Source organism: Falco peregrinus, chromosome 12 (assembly GCF_023634155.1).
Source record: "Falco peregrinus isolate bFalPer1 chromosome 12, bFalPer1.pri, whole genome shotgun sequence".
Taxonomy (NCBI): Eukaryota; Metazoa; Chordata; class Aves; order Falconiformes; family Falconidae; genus Falco; species Falco peregrinus.
In genome coordinates, this window is record NC_073732.1 from 21963624 (window position 1) to 21986737 (window position 23114).

Genomic DNA, 23114 nt, shown 5'->3' on the forward strand with positions numbered 1-23114 from the left:
TCATTTGGCAGCTATTTTAAAAATAAGATTGTATGAGGATTAGCAAAGTCATCTATCTGTAAATATTGATGATGACTTAACTAAAGGGGAAGATGTAAGGCAACACAGTGACTAAAGTAAATATTTAAAACAGAAAAGCAGTGGAGTTGCTTTTTATCTCAATCAAAATTTTTAAAAAGCAATCCTGTTAAAAAACAAGATCAGTTTATTTTTATGATAAGATGTGGGAGATAGATTTTAAGCTGAGGGATTTGGTATCATAATTTACACTATAACCCTCATTTTTGCTAATATTGTAGATACCTTTGCACAGTAAGGTTCAGACACAGCATGTTTAGTTGAAGACTATAGCACCACGCGATTTCCAGACATTAATAAATCTAGCTTCCATGTCTGCCTGAAAACTGTACTGGGAAAATCCATTAACATAAAGAAAACTGAATTAGGATTTTATGATGTTCGAGAAAGCTGCAAACCTTTTTTTTTTTCTTTTTGTCAATAGGCACAACGTGGATCTCAGGACAAGCCTGCATTTACTTCAGTGAAATGTGGATTAAAGTGAACGTGGATGGGAACTGGAAAATATCTCCATTTCTAATCATGCTGCTGTCTCATTAAGGATAGACAACATCTTGATTGTAACTGAGAAATTATACTTTCTGTTGGAGAAGTAAGAACCTCAGGCTGGCTGAATGAAGTTTTCCTTGTAAGAGTACTTCAGTGCTAATGACAATAACAATAAGGAAACCAGCGATTCAATACTGGAGGATGCTGCTGAGGAAACATTGACATAAGGGCAGGTAATTAGTGCTGTTGCTTCTATTAAAATTAGGGGGGGGGGGAAACTGAGATGAAGTCATTGGAGCAAAGGGATTTTTAAATTGCAAAGAAATCTTATTTACACTGTGAATCCAGCTGAACTAAGTAAGCTAATCAATATGATGGGCAAATTCTATTAACAATAGAAAAACCTGACCGAATAATTAAAGTATAGCAAAGAAGAGTAAATATTTTGAGGAAAGGGACAAAGTTGACAGAGCCTGAGTTGGTCAGGGAAGTGGAGTTACTGCTCGATAGCCTTTCTCTGCCCCTAAAATAATCAAAGACAGAATATTGTGTATCACTTCTAGCAGTATAGAACCTTCCACTAATGCCCAAATGAGATGGAGCATATGTGTGGAAAATGGGAAAAGAAAAATTAATCTGTGTGAACACCAAGAAGAATTTGATTCAGCTGAAGTTGGAAGGAAATTTCAGGTCAGGGTTGCAGGTCCTTGATGAATAATTCTGCTAGAAAATGGGCCTCAGTGGACCTGGTTTTCTTTTTGATGTGGCACCAGTGATGCCCAGCAAGTTAGAACAATGACGAGTTTGGCACAGACTCTCCAATGAATGTATATGGAATTAGCAAATTGGTAGCGTTTTTCAGCAAATTTCAAGTAGCCTTTTTATTAACAGAATGGTGAATGGTGTTGGACATTCCCCACCCCCCCGCCGCTCCCCCCTTCCCCGCTTTGCTAGCAATGGAATCTTTTCTTCCAACTTTGAATGATGTTATTTGATTTAATGGAAAATTTTGAACTTCTTTTCAGGTCAGGGTGGACTATTGCTCTTTTTATATAGTGCCTAGAATAATGGCTTCTTGATCTTGATTGGAGCCTTTCATGGCTTCAAATAAATTGAACTATTTTTCTTGCTTATACCTTTGCCCTTGTGCCTGGGGAACTGGGGTAGGGAGTAAGGACTGGTTTGGGCACAGTGGCCTGCAGGCTGGGCAGTAGAACTGTGACTGACTGAGAATTAACACGTTTGGTATAAAAACAGAGATTTTCCTTACAGCATTATCTGTTGCAGAAAAAAAAATCTATTTGGTTTAATCTGCTTTTATTTTTTCTGCCTTTTTGCAATCATATAAAATGCAGGGCTTAGTTTGTGTCAATATGAAAATTAATTAGCATAAATTGTAAATCCACTCTCTTTCTGAGAGTGCTAAGTTTCCTTGTTATTTCCCTTTTAAATGGAATCCTAAAGGGGAAAAAATCAGATAGCGTGGCATAAATATTGCATTATACTTAACTGATTTATATTTATAAAGCTAATTTCACTTCTTAATGCAATTCAAACAGGAAAAATGCTTCTCTGTTAAAGCTGTTTAAGAAGTCGGATCAAGCACGTCAATGCAGTCAAAATGAACAGGGGTTTCTAGCCTGATAATTTCCTTTCTTACATGGCCTCTTCCCATGCTCTCATGTTATTTTTCTCAGTTTAGTAACATACTCTACTGAATTTCTTCTTGGCCAGGAAAATAACTTGATGCAAAATACACATCTGAGGTGACAGCTGCCTCTGACCTTCATGCGTATTATATTACAGAGCTGGTCAACTTTGAGCTCTGGCGTATTGGAAATGGGGCCCTTGACATTGTTGCTGTATTGAGATGAGGACATGTGGAAATTGAAGGGCTTTTCGCAGCATAATGTGAGTGACTGGCACGACAAGGCTGACCCTTCCGAGCTGCTGGATAATGTCACAGGAGGTCAGGTGCGTTTCCTGATACCATGTGAAGCGCGTCATTACAGCAGGCGTTAATGAGGCCCTCCAAGAGCTCAGGTTTTCATGGTTTCTTTTATTCAAAAAGGGAGTGAGTTGGTAGTTTCCAGAGATTAAAATACGGGACTATTTAGCAGATATCTGGTATGTGCAGCTGTTCCTGAGTGAGTTAGCTGTAATGCAGTATTGAGTGCTTTCCTGAGCCATAGATTTGAAACTCTCACCAAGCAGGAGGGAGGTGGGAGCTGGTTGGATAAACTTAATCTTAACTAGGTCAGAGGCAGGACAGGAAATTGTAAACCTCAGAATAATTTCTAATTAATAGCAATTTGCAGCAGAGCAAGGGAATACAGGTGAGGTCTGACATCTGGCGTAGCAACCTGTAGCAGTGGCTCGAGGCTGTTTGTTCTGCAGGGTGACTTCAAAATGCAGCTCTAGGTACCCAGACAAGTCACTCGGACTATTACTTCCATAAATGTAGATGTTGCTGTGTTGTGAAGGAGATGGATTAGAGTGATAACTCTGGAAATTTTCCTTACAAGACCTGCCTAGGCCTGAGTATAGCTGTTCTTGTCTGGCACAGAGCGACAACAGCTCCTTTTGTCTCTGGAATCACACTTCCTACACTTAAAATTGTGAAATTGCCCACCTCGAAGGCTGCAGAGGGGACTAACGTTTGTAGAGAGCTGACATTATTAGGCAGAAAACTGCACAGTTGTGCAATGCATTGCTGTCAAAGAAAACTGGAAAAGCCTTCCAAAATGAAGAAAGTGCATTCTTTTAGACTGTAGCACATGGGGTCTTGCTGTAGCCTCTTCCTCCCACCTGCAGTCATACCTGCTTGACTGTCCCATCTGCTGCTGGTGTTTTATTCTGTGGCAGGACTTCATCTTGTTCATTCATGATAAGGCAGGGCTGTAGAGTAGCTGTGGATATTCAAATGGCCTGTGTGAGAATGAGCTGTCATTATTTTTATCAGACTGTAATGGCTCTGAGTGGGTATAAATCAAATGTTTTACTCATGCCAGGACAGGTGCTTGTATGCTGGCTACAAAAGCGTACCTGGATGTCTGTGTGGGTGAACCTTTGTTCCAGTGGAAGCTGTTTACAAGTGGTCGTGTTTTGGTCCTCAGGCAGAGAATAAAGGAAAGTTGAGCACAAACATGCCTCAGATTAATACTGCTAAAGATGTCAGAAGGCAGACAGGGACCATCTGTTACAGAGCAGGTTCTGCTCCCCACAGGCACTAAAATAAAGATTTCCTTTGGCTCGCTGCTTCTAGGCTCCCTGGAGTTTCTGTTTAGGACTGCCCTTTTGCTCATCATCTGAGGGTTTCTTTGACCTCAGTAAGAGTAATCATGTTTTAAATATTTTTTTTTCTCTTTTTAATTACTCTCTCTTTTCAAGAATGTAGTTAGATGCTATGTTGTTTTCCTAGTCCAGTTTTTTGAGTCCCTTATTTTATTTAACAGTTCTGATATGGCTAATACAACATCTCATGTTGGATAATTTATTTCCTCTCTGGCATAGAAAGCCATTAGCCTTAACTATTTATTCAGTAACATTTTTATTCTATTTAATGGTGTCCAATCCATCTCTGGGATTAGTAGTGTGAATGCTAACCAAGCTTTTGCAAGTTTTTCCCAAAGGGCCAGTAGAAGTTCATATTTTATGTAAAATATAAATCGTAAAATATCATATATTTTACAATTGTAATGCAGTTATTCATTGCCTGTTCAAGAATAGGCATTTATCACAGCTTTAACTACTGTAATTTTACTATATTCTGGTGGTCAGAGCATCATTATTCTGCTTCCCCGTTGTGACTTACAAGCAACTGAATTGGGATCAGGGCAGAGGCAGCAATAGATTGGCAAGGACATCTCACTGCCTCTAACTCACTGGAACTGTGCGAGCTACACTGACTTTACAAGACCCAGTCTATACTAAATCATGTCAGTCAGACTCAATAGGACAGATACTTTTAATGAGGAGCTTAGTATATCTGCTCGGTAGATAATAAATAGTTAGAGAAGCCAGATTTGGGTAAAAATTGCACCCCTTTACACACTGGATTGAACTGGTGATGGGTACCTGGTACTTAGGACATTGCACATGAGAAAGACTGTGTAGAATAAATCCAGCACACCAAACAAATGGGCAGCAGGAGGCTGGAGCCACCTTTGCTGTTGGCTGCGCTGCTGGAAGCTGGTGGTGGGCTGGAGGTGACATGCTGTAGAGGAAAATTGGCTTGGCGCAGTAAGCAGTCCACACAAGGATCAGCCTCATTTTTCAAGACATCTACTCAGCTGGTGCTGTACGCACCCTGCCTTCCTGCTGTGTCATTATAAAATATGCAACGGATGTGTGCTCCTGCCTCACCCCCTAAATGTTGCTTCCAAACTCTCTCCTTCATCCCCTTTTCCAGGCTCACATCAGCCACCCCTTCCTAACCTCACAGACATGCCACTTCTCATGTGGGAGCTCACCACCCTGGTGCCAATCGCTGGCCATGACCTCTGGCCATCTTTTCATTCCTCAGAGAACTGAAGGTGTAAATATCTTTGTTGCCTTTTTTTATAGCTCTGAATTCCAACCCCCACTGTACTATATCTGTTGACTTTATAACTGCCTTTGACTACTGTAAAGCATTTTGGCATCTAGAATGTGTGAATGTATGGTCTTTCAGGAGCTTTTTAAAAATTAAAATTGGAATAATTTCTAAAGATCACAGAAGAGGGAAGGTAGCTGGGGGAAACTGTGAGTGTAGACTTCTGGACTCTCTCCTGGACGTTGCTGTAGACACGTGTGTGACGCTGAGCATGTTCATCTGAGCATTTGCTGAACATGAATGTCCATCCCACCTAAGAGCACAATGAGAATTATCTCTTCCGAATGGGAGATTTTGATGAGGCAGAGGAGGCAGCTTTCTCTGAGTCTGTTTTTTTAAGTGCTTACAACAGTGCAAACCAGAGTCTAGAGTCTTTTAACCCCTCTTTAATATAGAATTACTGCTTCTATAGCATAATGAAAAGTGTTGCAAAAATGAAACAATGCCATACAATGGCAAATTTAGTAATTTTTAAATTGTTATTCTTCTGCAAATAATTTCAAATTTCTGAGATATATCATCCACAAGAAATATACTCTGAGATGTGTTTGTTCACAAATAATTTTTAGGCAATTAGTGATGCTTAAGCAGCATGTAAACTGTAAATATCACAATCAACACAAACCTGAAATTATAATTTGTTTTTTATCAACATTCCTGCTAATAAGGACTTGGGTTTTTTTTTTACACAGGGCAATAAAATGGTCCTGAAAAGACTCGGCAAACATTCTCAAGACACGAATTTTTTTTTTTTTCTACTATTAATTTAGTAATAGCAGAGCCTCACCAAGGGAGAACACTGCTACCACTGTATCCTTTAGATATCATGACCTGGGCTACTACCATGATTATCTGAGGATTCATGTCTAGATAGCTGCTGGCTTCTGTCTGTGTTGGTAGTCAGGTGGTTACTGACAGCATCCTGGTCAAAGCTGCTGTAGTGACACATCCCATCATTGCTGTAGCTCCCAGGGCTCCACGCTGCAGCGGGATATACTCCAGACGTGTCTGTCAGTTCTTGGCTGTAGCAGAGGTTAAGAGTTTCTTCTGCATCATTCTCTAAAACCTGTAGTGTTACACCAGCTGATTGCAACAACAGAGAGTCAGATGGGGCAAACTAAGTGGCAGGTTAACATACAAATCTGTGCCCTCCTCAAGATCTTCAGCCTTGTTACAGATGCTGTCTGCTCACAGCTCAGCTGCTTGGCTTCAAGTATTAACTGACATCAGCTCAATCTGGAAAGTCTCTTAATGGTCTTAATATTTTAATGCTGACAACCTCCTGCTAACAGCCTTATTGCTGTCTTTAAGTATGGGAGACTATCAGTTTTGAAAAAGAAATAAATCAGCCTTTTTGTCATCTGTTTATCTCAGCTAGACCAGTGTGAAGCTGCCAGAAGAGAAACCTGAAACCAGAATGTGCCTCTGCATGTAGCAAAATTACCCCTTCTTCCCCATCCCGCTCTGAAACGTGTCTCCTGGACTAAGAATGTCTAGACAGACTTGTGAACATAATTGATTTTCTAGTTTGACCACTGGACTGAAAAATGAAAATATGTTCAGCTTGGGTCAATGTGACTATTTTTTTTTTTCCCTCCAAGTGGCTGAGGGTTTTTTCCATAGGTATAAATTAAGGAGGCGAAATCCATGTAGTGATTCCCAACAACTAGAGAGCTATCTTAGTGTACTAACCTTCAAGTTCATAACTCTTCTGCATACATAGAAAAGTGTCCATCTCAAATCTGAGCTCTCTCGCATGTTTTATGGCTGCAGATTCTTTTCCCCTCTGATTTACTTTTTTCTTCGATTCTCAAAAATGAAATGTCTTGCAGCATTCTGTCTTCCTTGAATTAAAGTCAATAACCACTTTTTCTGACATCAAAGATCACACTTTCAATCAGATTATTTCATTCAAGTTGCCTCCTACGACCTCTCCAGCTTTTCCCCAGTACTTATTGATCACTGTTTAATTCTGTTTTTCTTCCTTGTCACACTAAAAGAGACTTCTGTGAAGCAGCCCCAGTTCAGTGCTCCTCAACACCATATCACCCCCATTTGTTTTTTGGAGTGCTTGGTCAGCTAACAGCATTTGAGCCCTCAACATTTTATTTCATTATAAGAATGCTACGTGTTGTGAAGCCATCTTCAGAGTTAACTTTAGAAGACTAAGATCTCTAAGTGAATTGATGACATCTTGAAAATCACAAATTTTATGTTTCTAGGGCAGGTGTTAAACAGTGGGGTTAAAATTAAGCAGCTGCCTAAAATTAGCACTTTGGTATGTGCATTTTCGGTTCTCTGGACAGTATTTTTAGTACTTGGGAAGGGATATCCATAGTCTCATGTGGTAAATAATGATTTGTATTGCGTAAGTCCTTTTCCGAAGCTGAGCAAACAGGTGCTTAGGAAGACTTCTCTGAATTATCTGTAGAACAGAAATTTATACAATTTTTGTTTGACAGTACGAAAATGTAACATGTCAATTTCTGATGAGCGACTAAATCAGAAGCCCCTTGTACTTAATAATTGTTTCTTTTCATCCTAATGCATAATTCAACTAGATTAAAGGAAATCCCTCAGCTTTATAACTTCCTAGACGGTAGTTCTTTTGTTGGTGAGCCATAGTCTTACTGGATAATTTGTAAAATAGCAGCTTGCCAGGCTGATCAAACAGGACTAATTCTGGACACCTGCACTTTCAACTTCAGTGGTTTCTATTCCTTGATCGTAAAATTAGTCTCAAGTAATGGAGAGCTTCTGTGCTGTAGCTCCTGTAGATGGCAATGTTATACTGGTATAAAACCAAGTGAAAACCATATATCTCAATAGCTTCGCTCTTTATTAATCAGTGAAGAAAGACATTAATAACAATTCAAGATACAGTCTCTGAAACTGCTGCAGAGGTAAATATCTATAAACACATCATTAGTAGTAAAATGTAAGCCTGATTGGATCACTATTGTTTGTTCTTATATGGACTTATTGAGGAATCATGTTTTCTAGGTTTTTCTACAACAATTTTATATATGGTTCAACAGCAGCCAGTTTGTCCAAATTCTCACCTGGTTTAAACAATACCATCTGTTTGAAGGACTCATCATCATCTAGGGTTGCTGTCATTGTTCCAGTTGAAAGCATGGCATCCTGTTGGACCAGCTCTTACCTTCTCCTGGCAAATAACAGTACATTTTTTGTCAGTTTTTGCTTACTTCATGGATATCTTTTATTCCATTTACTTGCTTTTTCTAAGTGTTTTGTGGAGTCTCGTTTTGCTTGGTGGATAGTTTCATCACTCCCTTTGTATACAGGCTTCGATTCAGTCAAGTACTTCAGGATCTATACGTAAATGTCTGAATTTTCATATCTTTAGTTAGACTATTCAGAAATTGAAAGTTGCACATATCTTTAAGAAGCTTCTATTTATTTATTTTTTTTAAACCAGACATTTTCACCCTCACTTTCTTAAAGATATTCTGTTGTTTGGGAAAATATATAGTTAGCTTACACTAAAACCAAGCAAGCTGGGAATCCAGTCTGTAGAGGAATGAAGCTGGGTTAATTAACATTGATAATACACAGTTGTGGATTGGCTGATGTAGATAAGGTGCAGCTGTGGCTGGTTCTGTTAAGGGGTTGAGAGCCAATGAAGAGGGAGCAGCCGAGGAAGAAGCAAGAGAAGAGAGAGCGTGTCCTGGATGAGGTGAGACAAGGAGAAGGCAGCAGAGGGACTGGCATGAAGAGCACGTTGGTATGAGATGGTAAAAGACCTTGTTGCAGCTTGATAGTTTGGTGAGCGCTGCGATGCCAGTCCATGTACTATGTGAGTTAAAACTCCAATCACAGGGCCTGCACAGCAAACACGCATACCAAAGCGCTATCCAGGACAGAGAGTTTATGGGCAATCATTAGGCAGAAATATATATGTGAACAAACCATCTGTTCTGTAACTTCAAATAATGAACAAAGCGGCCAAGGAAGTCAGCAGAAAGAAATTTTGTAAACCAATGATGGCCCTAAATTAACGTCATAAATTATTCACTGTGAAATGTTCATCCAGCTCAACAAGCATAGAACTGAAAATACATTTCTGGAGGCCAGGTCTTAAAACACTTCCAATGAACAGACTACTACACTTCTGTAAGTATCATCGTGTTGCAATTTTATTTGCCATCGTAAGTAATACAATCATGGAATAGAGTGTTTTATTTGGAGGCTTGAGAAACAGTCTGCAAATCACATCGTTGTATGTGACTGTTTCATTTCCTGGGTGTATGGATGATTGTGCACAGAAAATTATAAGCTTTCATTTTGACTGTTAATTAAAGTTTTTCTCCGAAAAGATAGCCCGCAGAATATATACACTGTGGTGAAACCTGTACTTCAGCTGGGAATCCCCTTTGTCTTAAGCGACCTTTTGCAAACATCCCTAGGGTTTTCATTGCAATTTTGTTTGACCTTTTGTTAAAAACCGAGCTCTTCTAGACAACTGATATTTGGCAGAGTGATTACTTAAGAAGGGATTCATTGGAAAAGATTTTCAAAGGCTCCAACAGGAGCAGCGAGCTGCATAACCACCAGTAGCACACAGAGCTCCTCTGTGTTGTGTCTTGACTCGTGCTGTACATTACTAAGCAATTTTCTTGACAAACCAGTCAGTCAGTTTAATGCTTAGGAAGAGGAACAGCCACTAGCTATGGTGGATGGATTAGGGAATCTCACACCAGCTGCCCTGCTAAGAGACCTTACAAGTGTGCCTGAAATGGGGGTGTACACTGTGCCTGCCCTTGGGGAGTGTGGGAGGTATGCTTTGCGGCGGAAAATGACAGTTTATTCAAGTGATCAACATGGAGAGGAAAGGCAAGGAAGAAGTCTGCCTTCTGTTCCCTGCTCGTTTGCTGGCTGGCACCATGCTCTGGGCAGGGTGATTGCATGTACATATGCATTTGGGAGAACCAGCTTTGTGGAGGGAGCTGTGAAGCAGGTCAGTGCTGGTGAGCCTGGCTTTGGAGACTGGTATTTCATACAAGTGGCTTTTTTAACCTTCAGAGTGAATTCCCTTCTAAGGGTAACAACAAAAATGCCCCTAAGACTTCTGGCAAAGCTTGTGCTTTTGTGACTATAAATCACATTCTTTTTTGGCACTGTGCATTTCCTTAAAACATGCACCATTCAGTGTTGCTTTCAGTTTGCCAGCTTCCAGACCAATTCTCCTACAATGATAAGTTTTAAGTTTATATATCTCCAGTCACATCCATGACTTTTACATGAACAGCAACTTGAAGAGAATCACTTCCCCCCTCCCCCCCCCCCTTTTTTTTTTGTTGTTGTTTAGTTTTATTTGAGTGTTTCATGTATTTGTGGAAATATGCTATTGTTGGAAACGTGGCATAACTATAAAGTGGTATTTCTGCTCAGGATAATTCTAGTTTCCTTCTCTTTCTTGACTGTATGCTTTAGCTTCCTAACCTCCAGTGGAGTGACTGGTTAAAAAATGAAGCTCCCCGTCAAACTACATTTTTTCTGTAAAACAGTTTCTCCACTATGACCTGGCTGTACACAGGGGTAGCGCACTGCTGAAGGCAGACCCACTGCAGTGAAATGAGAAGACAGAACATAACTGTTAGGGAAGGGGGGTTGTACCTGGCCAAAGGGACAGTTTAAGATGTTTTTATTTCAAGCTTAAGTAAACTTGAAGTTGTGGTTAGCTACATTCTGATGAGAGAGTAAAAACACAGCTTTTTTTTAAAATAAAATTACATTTTGTCTATATACTAAAACTTCTCAGTTTTCTATGGGTGTCATAGCACCAGTGAGTCTTTAAATGGATGTTGGTCCTGATCAGCAGATGTGTCTGCCCTTCAGCTTTAGGTGCCTGGCTTAGGAGTGAGCCCCCAGCACGGCAATTGTCTTCCAAGCCTCAGCCTCATTTCACCAAGCACCTTTTTTTATATGATTCAAACACCATTAGCATCAGTGATGTACAAAGATATAAAGGAAATGAGAAGCTAACTCATCATGAGATTAGATATTATGTGTTTATGATATGTCTCAAGGCTAATTTAAATAAGAGAAAGTCTTTCCTTTGTCTTCAGTGAATTTTAACTCAGGAAATCACTGTGAAACCAGGTAAAGATGAGAAATCCATAACTAACAGTCTCTTGATCCTCTGCCTGAATGTTGAAATGAATCTTCTTATTTTCTTTCTAGAATAATTTGATTAATTTATCTTTTGGAACTGAGCCACTAATTCAGGGAACAAGTGATGAATTTAGTTTTCTATTTATGGATGGTCCTTTGAGATAAGATAATGCTTTCACACAGCTTATCAGTTGTTTTTAGAGTGTGGTTTTTTTTCCCACTTGTTTCACTCTTTTCCTGCTGAATGGCTTGTTGTCATTATTTGGTAGTCAATATTTAACATTCAAGTCTTGTGGGCTCATTGTGATAAGTCACACAATGCTGCAACTGTCTCCGTACTGAATAAACATAGCGCAGGAGAAGAGGCTGAAGCTGTCCCTGGGACTGTGAAAGTCTCAAGGAGAAACAGCAACTTAGAAAAGAGAAAGGGACATTTAGAAAATGTTTAAACTATTTTATTGGCTTCACTAGACAGGCCTTGCCTAAAGCATAATTCCTTGAAAACTTCCTGCTGTAAGTTTTATTGGAAGGGTGCGGAGTTCATCTATAATTTTCACTCTTGTAATGTACACGGTAATTGCTTTGGGTGTGAAATACTCATGAATGTATAGCAGTCTATACTGCTATAATCTGGTTCGTTTTATTCTGGTTCGTTTAATTTCTGGCATGGTTCTAGCACAGGCTTTTTGGAACAGCGTACCCACAACCTTTCCTGAAGCTCTGGAGAGCATGTCGCATGTGTACAGTGACCATATCCAGTTCGGTGCCCAGCTGCACCGGCCACGTGTGTGCATGCAGTGTGTCCAGCCACCCCTGAAGAATTGTTTTCACTCTGCCTGCCCACAGACACTTGTTTCTTGTAACAGTGCCTTTGACAAAATAAAGAAAAAAAAAAAAAGCAGCTCACAATAGACACCTGTATTGTGGTGCACTCGGTTGTGTGACCTTCTCTTATTTGGACTCTTAAAAGAAGGAGTGACAAAGGCATAAATATGGATTTGTATGCAAACACTGTTGACAACAGAATCGATAGAAGTCACGTTCTTAAATGTGGAAAATCTTACATTTCCTTTATGAATAAATACTGTTGTAATGAGTATTATGCCAAATGGCAACCATTACACTATTTTACGCTTTGCAGAGATAGGATGACTTGAATATTGTTATCATCCTTTCAACGAGAACAATACCGCACCATAAAAATTAAACACATGTCATTCCTAAGTTGCTAGAAATGATTGAAGTATCCATGTTCTGAAAGCATAAATGTATTTCCTTCTCCATTTTCATCCTCCCCAGAAATTAAGAAATGATCTCTCAGTCACTGAGAGTATTTTCAGCAATGGGCCAATTTGTAGGTGTTAAGTTTTAAAAACTCCCTGCCAAAATGTAGAAATAATTTCAGAACACAAGGTGGCTTGAAAGTGGCAAACTGACATGATAAAATTAAATATATTGACATTGTTTTATTGTGTGCCCTTTGAGACAAGTTGAGAATACCAGATACCTGCTTGTAATCATTGGCAGTATCCAAGTGCATTTTAAAAGGAGTGGATGGTAGAGGCATCAGGATTTAATTACAGCCTTGTTTAAGAAGAAGCTCTAGCCTAATGGCAGTGTTAGACTGTGGGGAAACTTCCAGTGTGGTAGAAGTGCTATATCTGTAAGTACAGGATTTTTTTTTCTTCTTCTTTTCAGGAATGTTAAGTGTGTAATACAGGGAAAAGAGGTGAGGAGATATCATCACTGAATCATCTACTCATTTCCAATCTTCTTGAATTACCGTTTCTTTTCAAACACAGCAGCACTCTACAGGGGCAGACTTCTTTTCAGGAATGCTAAATAGAACAAAGGAAAATAAAAAGTAATGTTTTAAGATACACTGTCACGCTACCAATTGTGTGATGTGGGTTTTGGCCCTGAAATAGAGGAATTATAATGATGATAATTTTTAATCTGTTCAAAACCCAATATTCTTGGTAAATATTCCTAGTTAGATGGAGCAAAAATGTGTTGCTTTTAATCCATCTCTTTGTGTTTATATGTTATATAAAAGTACAGTGGTAAATGTGATAATAATAGTGTAGAAGACTCCACTTTCTTGTATGATACAATTGACTGAATACTCATTATATTCAAACACATATTCATTTGGCCTGATGTTAAGCCTTAGCATTGCTTAGAAGAAGTATTATTTGTCTTAAAAAGAAGACATCAGTTCTCTCACGCTACCATAAAACCCACCCCTGTTCCATAAACTTTTAAATGCTAGTCATGTTTGTACATCTCACTGCTCTGTGATTTGTGTAGCATCTTATTATTTCCTTTGTCTATTCAGAGTATAATGTCTCTAAAGTCTTATTTTTAGTCTATGTAAAAATAAAAAACCAAACTCCCCCCCTGCAGAAACATAAATAATAATGGTAATCCTCTTTAGAAGACACCTCAGATACAAAACTCTGTGCCAAAGTTTCTCTTCCTACTTGCTCTCACAGGTTTAGGACATGAAGTTTTATGTCCTATATTATTTATATATATATATTATATTATGTCCTATATATATTATCTAGCAAATTTAAGGCTAGATTTAATCTAGCCCTAAGACCTAAGGACATGGGTAGCTCTGTATTAGTCTGTATGCATATATCTACAAGTGTGTATTAATAGATGTATGTCTCGTTGTAGAAAGGACAAGGGTATGCAACATCAGGAATGGTACCTGAACAAGTGTATGGGATTGACACGTCTCAGGTGACCTTGGCTTTATTCATGTTTCAACCTTTGAATGCCTTATTTCACAGCTTTGACTGACATTTTTGTGTCGAAAGTTTAGCTGCCTATTTAGGAAAGCATATACCTAATTTCATTTTAGATTTAAGTTTTTGTCTTTTCTTTCCAAAAGGTGGGGGGAGAGAATCTGGAGGCAGTTAGCATTGGTTATACTCTCTAATGGAAATGCATGTATAAGTTAGATTAATTTTTGCAAATTATATGAAGTCATATATTTTAAGGCTTTTTGCTTTCTTCCAGTGCTTTTGAACACTCTGAGTTTCTTTTGAATGTTTGACTTTTTGATCGTTTGCAGTTCTGTGTAATTTATTAATTTTACCTAAACTTTTCAAAAGTTATGGTTTTTTTCCAAATCCACACTTTTATCAACAAATTGAATGTGCAGGGTAAGATTACAGTCATTTGAGATCTACAGATTGGGAAGTGCCATAGATGGCTTTATTGCCCTGTGTGTGGTAGGCTCTATGTGAAACATCTGATGTTTTTGCTGCTTCTCTGATCTGCATTTCTGCCTGCTAATGTGCCATTAGGCCTTTTCAGCTAAAAAATGGTAATGAATTGTTTGTATGGACACGTGGATTTGCATAATACTAATTAACAACAGTATGGACTAAAGAACTTGAAGAGCATCAACCTGTTGAGTCACTTGGGGCATATGTGCAAGGAGATTTAGGCAACTAAAACAATTTCTGTGGATCTGAGCCTTTGTGGACAAAACCAGTGTCATGTCTTAAGAAGTACATTCAAGTAATTAGAATATCACCTACTTTTTTTCAATCCATTTCCACTCCTGTCTTTTCCTGTGTTTGTTTTAAATAAGAAGATGGAAGTGTTTACTATTCTCCCAGTAATCCGGGAGAATTTGTGACTGTGGGCAGAGCCCGTCTTGTGAGACTGCTGAGGATTCAGGATCACTTCTCACATGCTCCATCCTTTTTCATTCTAAGTTGTGTGTATACTGTAGACTAGAGGTCATAAATGTTTTGCAAAAAATAATTCATACAAGAAACGGGCTCTATTCTGTTTCCTGAATCTCTGCAAAGGGATGGCCATTTACTCGTAGAAATTCACTGAATCTTTTGCAGGGTTTTTTTGGTTGTTAGTATTAGTGGCACAGCATATCTCATAGGGCAAGGCAGTCAAATTATCGTTCTAATGCTAATACTCCCTAAGTTTCCTTATTGAATTTGACACAGTGACAGAGTCGTTAACCACAGTCAACTTGATTTTGGTAGTTTACTGAAAGTAGTTTTTGTGGTTTACTTCTCATGCATAATATTTGAATGTTATACAGAATTACTTGGCATGCTTAATAATAATATTTCAATACATTTATGTAATGGCTGTTGCTAAAATACATGTATTGGCAACTTTTACTGGTACCTACTCTATTCTCATCTCCCTGAAATAAAGTGTTTTATTTATTCGCAACACCTGGAGAGCTATGAGAAGGGTATTGCAAAAGCCCATCTGGGCAAGTTAGCAGTAGAAATATAAATTACAGCGCTGAAAGGCCATATGCATGAAGTAAAACTGGAGGAGCTTTTGGGTATTTGGCCATATATTTTATAAAGATGTCCTTTTGCCTGCCTTGAAACAATAATGTTGCTAGGTTGGGTATAAATGGTATGCGGTTCAGAAATGTAGCTCCTGAAATTTTTCATTTTTTGTTTCACTCAAATGTTTTATTCTGCAGATGGTTTGATCCTGCTGTTAACAAAAGATAAGTACTGATTCTTAAATTTTTACCCATGACTGAATATCATGGGTAGTAATCTGCCTACTCCTAAAACGTCATTTAGCATTTCCTCGGTCTCTTTGTCCTCAAGTTGTAAGATCAGATCCACATGGGTGTGGTGAATGGCAGCTGCCTTCCATAGGTTTTGGTGCCAGCAGTGTTTTATTCTGCCTTTCTTCCTTGGCTCCTCATTTCTCAAGGTCATCTCATCCCCTGCTCATCTGCCAGCAGAACCAACTGCGATCTTTGGTCCTCAAGTCAATGATAACACTGTTTTTCTGAGAATTCTGATCTGAATCCACATTGGTTAGTTGGGTTTTATCCCTCAAATCCATATGGTTCCATTGAATGATTGGGTTTTTTATAACTTTTTCCCCTGGATTTTAGGACAGCCTTTGGGTAATGCCAGCACATATTTCTTATATAGTGGTTTTTTTTCAATCCATTTCCACTCTTGTCTTTTCCTGTTTTCCAGCTGGCAAACATTCTAAATCCTGGGTGACTACCGAAACCAGGCATGGTGATCGTGTTTATGTGATTTCTCAAACACAGAATATCTCAGAAATTACATTTCTAAGCTCCCTGCTTCTGTGTGGAAAATGTTGTGCTTCAGCAAAGGTCTGTGAAGATGTATCAGTATAAGGCGTGGAGAGTACTTCCAAACAGCCAAAGCCTTATCAATACTTGACCCAAATACTTGAGCCACAGGAATAATTATCCACACACCCAGCACACCACTTGAAAGTATGTTAACTCAGGGAATTATAAACTCCAGAAGAACAAAATTGGCAAAGAAACCTACTGTCAGAAAGTAAGAAGGAAAGAGAAAATTATTGAAATGCCAAAAAAGATCCTGTCTAAACCCCGAGATATTCTTAACTTCCTGCTTTTAACTACAGCTGTGTCTTCCTGCTGCACAGAAGAGAGGGTATTTTTTTTTTCCTTTGGAAGAAAAAAATACTTTAAAAAGATCTCCCACATGAGCTTTTTAATTTTATAATCTGCCTAAGAATATCTTGCTTCCTCCTGTAATTTTTCAGCTGATTAGAAGCTAACCCATGTGTTCTTTACCAGCATACAGGATTTGTATTAATAGAAGCAGCAGCAGATCCTGTTGTAATGAAGGAACACAGAGGTGCAGAAATCCTTCTGGCGTCATTTAATTGATTTGAGAGTTGGAGGCGGGGGTTACTTTTATATGTATATAAAAGTTGCAGCCAAGGCCAACCACCACAAAACTAACACAGCCAATAAAATGTCGCACCAACAATTGAATTTCTGTAGCTAGATAACGTCCTGGATTTCAGTGCCAAAACAAACATTGTCTTCTGGTTTCTGTTCCCCAGACAGCCTCATCTCCAGTGCTCCATTCTTGTCATTGCTCGAACAGATGCTGAATGTAGATATCTGCTGCTTTGGGTACGTTTAAAAAAGAATATGCCTACACGACTACTTTCAGAATGTTTCAGACTTCCTGAAGACACAGTGAGTTAATTTTTCCTTTGCATATTTTTCCTCTGTTCCTTTTGCAGTTGCCCATTCTTTGGTGTATATTTTGTCAAGGTGGTTGTGTTTCTTTCCGTTTCCCCAGCACCTGCATCTTAAAAAAATAATGGTGCTAAGAATGGTGCAGGTTGGTTTCCTACTCTGAGCTCCTCCTGGAGGCCTTTTGATCCAAATGAGTGATGAAAGCTGAGAGCAGTGGTTTCAGGAGCTGTACTCCTGATGTATTCCCACCTGTCCTAAACTAAGGACTTTGTATATCACCAGAACGGTGATTCTTTCCTTTGTTCGTTCAGGGTCCCATTGGTATGTCTTTAACTCAAGAGCATAGCCAAGGTCTCAGGCAAACCTTGAATGTTCGAACAGGTCATCCCTAAACAAAGCAGCTAAAGGATTTGTGAAATATGTGTCACTGGTGAGAGCCTACGTTAAGACCCACTGAATTTAACAAAAGATTTAGTTAGTAACTTCTGTTAGTTTTGGGCCTTCAACTTTTACATCACTAACTGCTTGGTTAGATTTCTAAGAGCTTTAACAGAAAATGAAAGCCTTTTTTTTTACTACCTTGCTATTTGGTGCCATTAAAAAGGTAAGGTTCTGCGATCTCCTTGCTATGCTGACTACACATACGTTTTCACTCAGCAAACTGGCACAGATTTCTTTACATTTTTTTACTTTCCTCCCTCCCGACTGAGTGAACTTTGCAGTCACCAAGTTTCTAGGTATATCAAGACCAATGGTAGGTGAACACTATCTTGCTAAGAGCTTTTAGTGTGTAATCACATTGAGTTGGCTTGGGCACTCTTGGCCATAGCAGTGCTGATTTCAGAGCAAGCCAGCAATCTAAATATTTGCTCGGCTTTTTAGAAGGCTTTTTGCAGTCCAGACTGAGCTTTTTTTCCCTTGTAGCTATACTGCTCTCAGCTACATAACTGAAGGCTGGGACAGGCACATCTAGCCAGGCTTCAGTCTCAGCAGAGGCTGTAGCATGAGCAAGACATGGATTTGACTTTCAAAATTATGATCATGAATTTGGATTTATGTCATTTACCACCTTCAGGATTAAGTGTGAACTCAGTTTTCGTTAGTTCACTAAAGTCCAAATGGAGCGACCTTTAACTACCCTGTATTTTTTAGAAGAAGATATTGTTGAAAAATTCTTAGTGTCATTTGGGAGGCTTTTCTATTAATTTAGAAATACTTCTTTTGAAAGGTCTTTTTGGTAGGCTTTGAACAACAGTAAGAAACAAGATGACATTTACCGTTTTAACTTTTCCTTGAGTACGTGCCTGTTCGTTTCTTGGTTGTGATCTCTTTGAACTCCTGCATTGTTCTGCTGCTTTCTGCATAGCCAGGGAAGCGTTTGTGCGAGCGTTCAGCCTCAGAGTGCTCGATGACAAGGTGTTTGCTATCAACAAGATATGGAACTTAGCAGAGACAGTCAAATTTGCAAGGCAGATTCACTAGCCAAACAGAGAAGGTTTGAGGAGACAAGGGAATGGTAAAAAAACCCTCTATATCTTCATCCTTTTTGTTAGCTTCTGGGTGGCTGAAGTAATCAGAAGGAAATGAAATTTCAGGTTGACGGTTTCCCTTTAAAATCCCTTAAAATGCCCTGTGCATCAGTGCTGAATGTGAACAGCATTTTAAATTTTTTTCTTTTTTTTTTTTTTTTAAACAGAAATATCTATTAATAGAACTCTGTAACAACAATTGCTTACCAGTTTATGCTTATGGCTTATCAGAAAACCATTCAGGAGGACTTGTAAAAACTGTGAAGTTTATATAATTGCAACTAGAGGCAAAGCTTTGCTTCAGGGTCTGCTACACTATCAAACTCTGCAAGAACAAAAAATAATGATGTAATTCCAGTGACTTGTTCTAAGGGGCTGGGTGATCTTGCTTGACCCAACAAGACACTCACTTTGGCAAGCAACGTAGCTTTGCATCAGAGCTCGTGATTAATTCAGTGCTCTCGCTGGTCTATACTGCAATGATCTTTTGATCTAAGTTGTGTATTTTCAGTGGGATGTGATAAATACATTAAAACTAAATATTTTAACTTTTGTGTGTGTGTGTTATCTGCAGTTATATTTGTGCAAGTGTTCCAATGTAATATCATGGAAAATTACCACAGTGACTTAACAGCAACATCCCGTATTATTACCTTGTGTGATGGGATTTCAAGTAAACTAGAACTCTTCACAGTTTAGGAGAGCTGCCAGTCCCCTTGAAATTACCATTTTAATTGAATTGATCATAAACACTTTGCTCTGGCAAATCTACTTAGCCATAGTTTGGGGAAAGAGTGACCTTTCAGCCAGTTTTGTCATAACTGAAAGATTACTCATTTTTCTGACTGGAACTTGAAGCAATGAAATGTGCTGTGAAATTGTAATATTGCAAACGGTACTTCTGTTTAAATATGTAAATACAGTTCGTAAATAAACATTTATATATTATTATCACTTTTATCATTAAGTCATATTCATCTGAAATTATTATATTTTATTTAAAATGAATCAGTTTGGAAGGTTTTATTATTAATATTGGGGGAAGTGCAAATGGTTGAAACACACATACAAAATCAACTTGCTTTTAAAGGAATAAAGTGCTGTGTCTTAAAACAGCAAGTATCTTCTGGCCTCAAAATTTCCAGAGCCAATTCTTTTTTCTCTGAATTCTTTTTTTCTTAAAATTGCCAGCAGCCTAAACATTGTATAAGACCTTTTTGTCCTGCTGGCTTGCCCATCTTTTACAGTACTCTTTGCTGCCTGTGGTCTTCATCAGCTCAAGCACAATGGAGAGCCCAAGCTGTTTCCTTCAGTCTAATTAACCTCAGACCATTACAAGCATAGTTGGTGTCATACTTGCAACCTTTGCAACCTTTTCTTCTTTTGATATTTAAACGAATAACTTTATTTCAGGATTTTTGTCATATTGACACTCTCAGATAACGTGGTACTAGTCATTACAACAACTTGCTTTCACATCTTTTCCCTTTTGTGGTTGACCTGTTGTGGGAAGAATTCTGTACTTTTTTCCTGCCATTTTTAATAAGTTTAATAGTTTTTTGCTTGGGTGGAAAGACAGTCCTAGTTGAAATGCAGAATGCAATTCTGGCATTTCTTTTCAGTGTCCTTCTAAGTACAAACCTAGTAGAAGCTTAAGCAGTGGAAAACAGGGGAAAAATTAATGCTTTGCTACTTTTCTCAACAGCTTTCTTAGGTCAATTGATTTAGCAGGTATGCCTGCAAACAGAAGATGCAGTGATTTGACAGTTCCAGAGAAGTTTTCTCTTTGTTCCCATAAATGGCAATGGTGTACTTTCTGCCTTCTTCCCTCCCCCCCGCGCCCCCCCCCCATCTAGAAAGATAGAAGATAGGAAATGATGGCAAATACATTTCTTTAAATATTTCTGTTATTGACAGAAGTATTTAAGAGGAATAAAGCATGCACAAAAAGATCTAGGCTCTTCAGATTCAGATATTATACTCCTTTAAATTTTCTTTCTTCTTCTAAAATACAATGCAAGTCAGCAATACTTCATTGACATTGAAGCTTAGACCATAGCTTGGACCGTATGAGCATCATAATTGTGATTGATCATGTGCTGCAGCAAGCCGCCTTCTTGGACTGGAGATCAGCCATACAAAGAGTAAATACAGCCCTCTTCACTCCACAAATCATAGTGTAGAGATCTGGGAAAGAGTGGGCAGTGTCGGGCATGCTGATCCTGTTACTCCCCAAATATTTCTTCTGCTCTTACATATGCCAACAAGAGGTTTCAGAACTGTGTGGTGACTGTATGGATAAGCATGAGGGAGACTCTCCTTCTGGGTACAAAGCTGTTCAAAATGGATTGCCATCAAGGCTTCAAGAAGTAATTAAATCTTATGTCTCAAATGAGAAGACAGTAGCAGAGAGGGTTAACTGTATCTTCCAAAAAGTTATACGATATCTGGAAAAACTATTGGATGAGTTCCCTCTGATTGCTAATTGCATACACTATTAAGCCATAATTTTCTTTCCTTTCTCATTTGCTCTGTGCTTCAAGGTAAAAGATGGAACATGGGATTATGACAAATTCTCTTCTGGGATCTATGCAGTGGGGCTTGACTTTGATCTTCCTTTTCTCCTGCCCTTGGAGACCACAGGCATTTTTGCATATGGCAAATGAACAGAATTGTGAGGCTTAGAAGTACAGTGCTGATCAGAGAGAAGTTCCCTGAAAGGTCGTGTTCTACATTATGGAAACATTAAAAAGTGGAGTGCAGGCTGTTTGGGACTTACAGAAGATGTGGCTTTGTATCCTGGCCTGTAGGGTATGAGTCTGGCATGGGCTGAAAGGTCAGATAGCCTCAAGTTCAAATGTGACCTGTGCTCTTGAGTCAGAGGAGACAGTTAATTTTTTCCCCTCTTTTATTGTGTCCATTACCCACACAAGAACTAGTGGCTAATATGGGAGTTCCCAGCAATTTTTGAAAGCTGTGCTTTCCTGATAACTGTTCACAATGTCTGCTATTGAATTAAGGCTATAGTGGGCATAGATTTCAAACAGATTTCTATTACAGAAGCCAATCCTGTCAAGCGGAAGAGACTGACAGCTAAGACTGCACATCAAGGACCCCAGCTTACAGTTACAGAGTCTCTCTAAAGCAAAGTCGGTATCAGGCTTTGCTGGGTCAACAGTATAAAAAAACAGCAGTGCTGAGCTATGTGCTTTAGAGATAAAATGAAATTAGGGCTCTTCTGTAGAACAGTTAGCTTACTGAAACTACTATGTACTGGATTTCTTGGAGCTGCTATATTTATCATATTCTCTGCAAGGTGTCTTAACCCTCTTTGAAAGTTGTGCAGTTGTGGAAAAGCCCAGCAGGATGGTGCTGAGAAAAATACAGAAATAGGAGGGGTGTGTTTGGGACATCTCCTATGTATGGTTGTGAACAAAATAGGGTTTCTTCCACTACAAAATGACCTGAAGATCTACTAATTGTTTATCTTGGATGCTTCTTGTGTAATTGAGTTGAGTAAAGGTATATTTGGGAAAGACAGGGCTTTGCTTTCAGCTGCAAACTTGCCCCGTGGGATTTTCTTTATTTCCCTGAGCCAGTGTTCTTCCATAACAATTCTTTTTTTTTTCTTTTTGACTAGGATAGAGGAAGAAAAAGGGGACCTGAGGATACTTTTTATTATAAGTATTACATCTAAGCAATGAGACCTTGTATTCACTGAAGCTTGCGGGTGCTATTGTGATGAAAAGAAAAAGTATAGTCTCATTTGTAAGAGCCAACAAATAGATGGTACTTTAAGTTTTCAGTTTGCTTCTAAGAAAGCCCAATAATTGAATAGGCTTTTTTTGTACAGAAAACAAGTACCAATACCTCTTTTGATCAATTTCTTTTTCATTTCCCATCTTTTTCTCTCCACAGATTTCTTATTTTTTCCCTTCTGATTCCTTCATTTTGGTGCTTGGAGTGGTAGTGTGTTTTTCCAGGAGGAATGGCTCTTATCATCATGAATATCACCTTTTGATACAGTTCAGGTAGGCCATCAAATGTAAAAAATTTTTTTTAGGTGGCACTGGAAAAACCAAGTTGTTAAAAATAGCCTGTATTTTCTCTAAAAAAGGACACAAACACATAAGTTATCCTGACTTCCCAAAATAAAAGCAATTCCTATTAATATATTAAGAAAATTCTTAGGCCAAACAACTTCACAGGATACATTTGCTTTTCAATGCATGTGTCATTCCCTGATCCAATTATTACTGAAAGTTTCAGA

General features: G+C 38.6%; 1 long non-coding RNA gene across 1 annotated transcript; it reads left to right on the forward strand.

The window, feature by feature from the left end:
- The first annotated feature begins 16500 nt into the window (after nucleotides 1-16500).
- LOC129785366 (uncharacterized) lies at nucleotides 16501-22898 on the forward strand. Its single transcript, XR_008749333.1, has 3 exons — nucleotides 16501-16638; nucleotides 17174-17312; nucleotides 22763-22898. It is a non-coding gene; the product is annotated as an uncharacterized LOC129785366 (long non-coding RNA).
- Nucleotides 22899-23114: the final 216 nt, after the last annotated feature.